Source organism: Symphalangus syndactylus, chromosome 6 (assembly GCF_028878055.3).
Source record: "Symphalangus syndactylus isolate Jambi chromosome 6, NHGRI_mSymSyn1-v2.1_pri, whole genome shotgun sequence".
NCBI lineage: Eukaryota > Metazoa > Chordata > Mammalia > Primates > Hylobatidae > Symphalangus > Symphalangus syndactylus.
Genome location: NC_072428.2, coordinates 58,849,389 through 58,856,655, shown reverse-complemented (window position 1 = coordinate 58,856,655; position 7,267 = coordinate 58,849,389).

The following is a 7,267-nucleotide window of genomic DNA, read 5'->3' as shown; positions in this document are numbered from 1 at the left end:
TATTCTTTTGTGTCTGCTTGTAACGGGGAAAAACACTGGTCTTGAGTCACGGTGACTTGGGTTTGAATCCAGAGCTCCAAGGCTCTGTAACCTTGGACAAGTCACTGAACTTCTCTGATTTGTTTCCTCATCAGTTAACAACCCCTTCCTCCCAGGGTTATGCAACTTAAACGAGTCGGTGTCTGTGAAAATTCTGAGCTGGGCCTGGCACCCAGGAGCTCAGTGCTTTTGCAGGAGGTAGTCATGGTGGACTCTGGTGGGGGACTAGGAGTCCCAGGAGAGTAGAGTTTAACAAGCCCTTACAGAGCACTTGCTGTGTGGGCCCTGAGGACGGGAACAGCCACAAATAAGCTAAGTTTCAGCCTGGAGAAAGTTTAGAGCTTCACACAACGTGCTTTGGGAACTCAGGGAAAGGGTTCAGTTCTCAGAAGGAGCCTTGTGGATGGCCAAGGTGGGCCTCTGAGGGTAGGTCAGGCTTGACAGAATAAGCAAGAGAGTGCCATGGGCACAGGGAACAGCAGGAGCAGAGCTGGCAGCCAGGCAGGGAGAGCAAGCAAGGGAGGCTGTACGTTCACACCACGGCTGCACAAGGGGCAGGGGGGCACGCAGTGCATCTCATTGCCCGCATCCAGGTTAGGTGAGCTCAGCCTTCTGCTTGGCAAAAATGTGAGAAAGACAGAGAACAAACTTTCAGCAGTGATGGCAGCACCATCGGCGGACGGGTGAGTCTGAGTGCAAACTGAGCAGGGATGTGCTGCTTGTGAGCCCTTCATTGCCCTGGGTGAGACCCTGTGGTGATCTCACCTGCATCCAGTTTAGCCTTTTATCCCACCGAGGGCCCCATCCCAGCTGAAGGAGCAACGCCGGGAACACAACACTCGTCAGCTCTCAGTTCCTGCCCCTAGGTGTGGTCCCCTGCATGCAGAGGGACAGTTAGAATGGGTGCTTGAGGGAACCCTAAGCACCCACCTTGGTGTGACTACTTCATGAGGCCCACCACCAAACAAGGACCCTGCATGCTTAAAGCCCGGCAGCAGGCACCACTCTGTGACCTCATGCCCTCAGCACCTCCAAAAGCCCTCCACCCTCTTAAGAAGGACCTAGCCTCATGACCCTGGTCTGCCTTTGGGCCAGATCTCCCTGTGCAGCGGTGGCCAAGGACCCCACTTGCCCACACCTCAGAATTTGCAGCCTAGGACACAGCCACTGTTTTGTAAACTGCACCCTAAATCACACAGCATTTGTGTAACTACCCATTTATTCACCCCAAACTTCCAGCTTCCTTTTACAAATTACTCTTAAAACAGTCTGACTTTGGGAGGCCAAGGTGGGCGGATCACGAGGTCAAGAGATCAAGACCATCCTAGCCAACATGGTGAAACCCCATCTCTACTAAAAATACAAAAAATTAGCTGGGCGTGGTGGCTCATGCCTGTAGTCCCAGCAACTTGGGAGGCTGAGGCAGGAGAATGGCTTGAACCTGGGAGGCGGAGGTTGTGGTGAGCCCAGATCGCACCACTGCACTCCAGCCTGGCAACAGAGTGAGACTCCGTATCAAAACAACAACAACAACAAAATAGTCATCGGGCTAGGTGTGGTCGCTCAGACCTGTAATCCCAGCATGTTGGGAGGCCAGGGTAGGCGGATCACTTTAGGTCAGGAGTTCGAGACCAGCCTGATGAACATAGTGAAACCCTGTCTCTACTAAAAATACAAAAATAAGCCAGGCATAGTGGAGCATGCCTGTAATCCCAGCTACTCAGGAGGCTGAGGCACAAGAATTGCTTGAACCTAGGAAGCAAAGATTGCAGTGAGTCAAGATCACACCACTTCACTCCAGCCTGGGTGACAGAGCAAGAATGTCTAAAGAAAATAATTTAAAAAAAAAAATCAGTCTGTCATCAGTGGGGCTTAGCCAAGGTCAGTCCTGGGCCAATTTCTTGGCCCAAGAAATTTCAGCCCATCCCTTTCCTGAATTGCAGTCTCTCCACACTGACCGCCTACGTCTGCCTGTGTCCCAGGGGGCTCTGGGCTGATAGGGGTGGCTGGCTGGGAAATGAGGCCTGTGATCAGCTCCAGGAGCAAAACAACCTTGATAACAGGCCCATCAAAGGGAGGGACGGGACTCCGGCAGCTCTGTCTGCCCAGACAGCCTGGTGACCTCAGTCTCCTTCAGAACCTTCGGGACAGTGTGGCACCAACCAAGCTGTGGAAACAGTCCAGTGACACACTCGCCCCAGTCTGGGGCACAGGGACCAACAGGGGCTCACAGAGCAACCCCACCTGACACAAAGGACAGCAAAACAAGCTTTGAGGCGGGGCTGCTTGGCTCTGAGGCTCATGAAGAAGTGCACGCTCAGCCTGTTCTATCTGACCCCTCCCCACTTGTTTTCCTAGTCCTGTTTCCTGCCAACTTCCCTGCCACTCCCACCGCCCCACCACCAAAACACAGGGCATTGCACAGCCTTTGTCAACATTTCCCAGTTAGCTGGCAGCCCCGGAGTGTTCTAGCCCATTCACTTCCTTACGCCAAGTCCCTCTCCAAAGCCTGGGTTCCCCTTTACCAAAGAGTTGGGCAAAGGCCTTGTTGAACCACATTTGAAATCCCTAGGGATCCTACCAGCTAAAGAGCAAAGGTTAATGTGTTATGACATGGATACCCTTCCCCAGCCCTAGTTAGTTCACTTTATATATCCTATGTTGGATTTGCTTACTCTACACCCTTTCGCTTGACACCTTGTATTAAGTTGCCAAGTGCCTTCACATCCACAGTTTCCTTTCACGGAACCACAGGATATGTCTTGCCATCCCACACTTGTCTGGGCCTCCCTTTACCACTCTGTCTTCACAGCTCATCCTTCAATACTGTGTAAGCCCTGCCTCCTTAGCTCCACCCAATAAAGTCAGTCCCAGCCCCTGCTGTGCCACCCTATACCTGGTGAGCACTTTTGTCATCACACCACACTTGTTCACAGCTAGTGCTGTACTGGTAAACAAAGCCCTGATCTGTAGTGTGGGCCAGTTTCCCATTAAATACCGTCACCATTGTCAGTTTCAACTAAATACTGCCGGCCAGGTGCAGTGGCTCACGCCTGTAATCCCAGCACTTTGGGAGGCCAAGGCAGGCGGATCACCTGAGGTCAGAAGTTCAAGACCAGCCTGACCAACATGGAGAAACCCTGTCTCTACTAAAAATACAAAAAAAAAAAAAAAAAAGCCAGGTGTGGTGGCACATGCCTGTAATTCCAGCTACTCGGGAGGCTGAGGCAGGAGAATCACTTGAACCTGGGAGGTGGAGGTTGTAGTAAGCTGAGATCATGCCATTGCACTCCTACCTGGGCAACAAGAGCAAAACTCCGTCTCAAAAAATAAATAAATAAAATAAAATAAATACTGTCACCATGGTCAGTTTCAAGCCACTAATGGGATGTCACCATCAAGCTGGAAGACAGGCACACAAGAAGCTCTGGAGAGCCAGGGTGAGCAACTCTAGTCCCCCACCATCTTTCTGGCTGATCCACATGCTGGTAAGGGCAGGGGCTGTCTCGTGCCATACTTGGGACTGGCCCCTAGCATCTTCTCCTGCCCCTTCATCCTGTGAACATAATGCTTACAGATGGAGCAGTCCTGTGATTTCTGTATTTTCCAGTGTGAACTGCTGGACTGTATAAGCACTGCCGGGCATAAAATGACCAGCAAAGTGGAGTCACTCAGATGGCATGTCACACCACTGACATGCCCATGAATGTAGATGGAAAACTTTTGTGAGGGGGAGGCTCACTTCCCTGAAACATGGTGCTTACCACCTTCTTAGAAGACAAGCCAGGTTAGACAAACCGAGCCACTCTGCCCCCAAACCCCAGCCCCACCATTCCTGAGCAGAGTGAGGCTCTCCATGACAGCCCCATGTCCTGAGCTAAGCCAAGCTAAGACAGTATAGAGAAGACGAGACTAGGTCACCAAGACCCCCTGGGCCTCACATGTCCAGGCATATTCCCTCCGCTGCCTTCTTGTATCCCTTAACAAGCTGACCCACGTCACATAGCAAAGGGGGATCTCTCTCCTAAGTTAGCTGACCAGGCTGAGTTTGTAACCATAAAAATAAGAAACTAACCATTTATGTCCTTGAGTGCTGTCTCCCAAAGTTGCTAAAAGCAGGCCTCTGGCATTCCCGATAAGAACCAGACCAGATGTAGTTGGCTGAAGACAAGATGGACTCCAGCACCGACCTTTCACCAAGTTTTCCTTATAATAATCACATCATAATACTAAAAATCACACCCAGGGCTGGAGATTTAACGCGCTAATGAGACATGATGCATGAGAAACACATGGTCAAACTGCGCAGGTGCTAAAAGTTCCCCATCTCTACATGTCTACAGGTCACTCCTTTTTCTCGCCTCAGCTTCCTTAAAATGACAAGAGCCAAGTCCTTCCAGGAGCTAGCACCAGCATCCCTTTCCCATACAATGCTCCCGTGCAGTTGCTCCAGCCGCAGGCCTATGAAACCTTGCCTGAGTAAAAGTTCTGTTCTGCCTAATGTTAATTTCTTTCTTTTCTTTTTTTGTGCGGCGGGGATGGAGTCTTACTCTGTCGCCCAGCTGGAGTGCAGTGGCGTGATCTCAATTCACTGCAACCTCCACCTCCCGGGTTCAGGTGATTCTCCTGCCTCAGCCTCCAGAGTAGCTGGGACTACAGTCGCGTGCCAACACGCCCAGCTAATTTTTGTATTTTTAGTAGAGACAGGGTTTCACCATGTTGGCCAGGATCGTCTTGATCTCTTGACCTCGTGATCTGCCCGCCTCAGCCTCCCAAAGTGCTGATATTACAAGCGTGAGCCTCCGCACCCAGCCAGTGTTCATTTCTATTTACATGACAGCCAAAAACTGGAGGTCCAAGCCGGGATAACAAAGCCACTCCCGCTGCTTAGAGTGCCCCACTGATAATAGGAGTTAAGAAGAAATCACTTAGGCAGATAGTAAGGGTATGGGAGTCCTCGGTAAGGCTTTTCTTTTTAATGAAAAGCAGCCCCAAATCATTTTCTACCAAACAGCAGCCTATAAAGTCAAGCTGCGGATACAGACAAACAAGCTGGGAGCTTGCACGGCTGAATGTCAGCAGGAACTAGGGACTAGGGACTAGCCATGTTCAAGATGGTGGCTCCATCATCCCTTCTTTGCCAGCCACGTGTACAGTAAGGAGCAGACAAGATGGCACCGGCCAAGGAGCGTTCATTTGCATCATAAGATTAGGGTGGGGCACCAAGCCTTCTTTGTGCTATGTAAACATCACACCTGATCAAAACAATCTGTGATCTCTACATAAATCAGACACTGCCTCCTCAAGCTGGACTATAAAGTCTGGTGCATCTACCACCAGCCGATCTTTTCCACTCAGAGACCCCTCTCTCTCTATAGAAAGAGCTGTTTCTCTTTCTCTTCTGCCTATTAAAACTCCGCTCTTAAACTCCTCGTGTGTGCCCGTGTCCTAAATTTTCCTGGCGCAAGACGACGCACCCAAAGGTATGTACCCTAGACAACGTAGCTACTTCGCCACAGTGGTCACCCTTCCCACCTGCCCTCTCCCTAGCCCTTCCCCCAGGGGTCTTCCAGTGCCCACAGGTTGGCATGTCCTTGGGTCTGAGAAACAGAGCTCATCACATGTTCTGTTTAGACTGAATGCTTTGTGTCCCTATAATATCCCTGAGTTGAAACCTAACCCCAATGTGATATTTGGAGGCATAGGCTTTGAGAGGTAGGTAGGTCGTGAGAGTGGAACCCTCATGAATGGGATTTGTTCCTATAAAAGGGACCCCAGGGCTGGCCACAGTGGTGCACATCTGTAATCCCAGCACTTTGGGAGGCCGAGGCAGCTGGATCACCTGAGGTCAGGAGTTCGAGACCAGCCTAACATGGTGAAACCCCATCTCTACTAAATACAAAAAAAAAAAGAAAATTAGCTGAGCATGGCGGCACATGCCTGTAATCCCAGCTACTCGGAAGGCTGAGGCAGGAGAATTGCTTGAATCCAGGAGACAGAGGTTGCAGTGAGCCAAGATCGTGCCATTGCACTCCAGCCTGGGCAACAGAGTCAGAATCCGTCTCAAAAACAAAACAAACAAAAAAAAAAAAAAATGGGCATAGCGGCTCACGCCTGTAATCCCAGCACTTTGGGAGGCCGAGTTGGGCAGATCACCTGAGGTCGGGAGTTCAAGACCAGCCTGACCAACATGGAGAAACCCCATCTCTACTAAAAATACAAAATTAGCCAGGCGTGGTGGCGCATGCCTGTAATGCCAGCTACTCAGGAGGATGAGGCGGGAGAATCGCTAGAATCTGGGAGGCAGAGGTTGGGGTGAGCTAAGATCACACCATTGCACAAGAGTGAAACTCCATCTCAAAAAAAAGGGACCCCAGAGGGTTCCCTTGCCCTTTCTACCCCATGAGGACACACGGAAGACAGACAGCTATGTATGAAGCAGGAAACAAGGCTTCACCAGACACCAAATCTGCCTGTCCCTGATCTTGGACTTGGACTTCCCAGCCTCCAGAACTGTGGGAAATACATTTCTGCTACCCAGTTTATGGCATTTTGTTATAGCAGCCTGAATGGACTAAGACATTCATAAATGCTGTTAAGCACCTGCCATGTGCCAGGCCCAGGGCGAGGCTCTGGGAAATCAAATACAAACCCCGAACATTCCTCTCCTGGGAACTCTGGTGGGGGTGAGGAGCAGATAAACAAATTCAAATATGGTGGCCAGTGCTAAGTGGGAAGTCCGCTCCAGGCAGAGTGGACCACAGAGATAGGATGACCAGCCTTAGCAACAGTGCCTCAATGGACACAGCACTTTACAGTTTACAAAGCACTTTACTTCCTTGTCTTCATTTCATCCTCATAACAGGGCTCTGAGAGAAGATGCACAGGAGGTATTTTTTTTCATAGATGAGAAACTAGGGTTCAGGGAGGTGGTCACATTAGGTGTAAGTATAGTGCCTGGCACATAGTAGGCCTTGGCTAATATTAAATTGAATTAAATATCAATTTAATTGGTGGTTGAGGCAAGAACCCAGCCTAAATCCTCCCTTGGGATTATTTCCACTCAACTGTGAGGTCAAGGACAGAACCAGGCTTCCCAGTGCCAAGACTCTGACCCAGGCTTTCCACTGTCACACCAGGCAACCCTGAGCAAATCACTTCACTGTCCTTAGCCTGAGTGCTTCCTCGGCAAAATGTGCAAGGTATTGTTGGGCTCTACCAGCTAGAA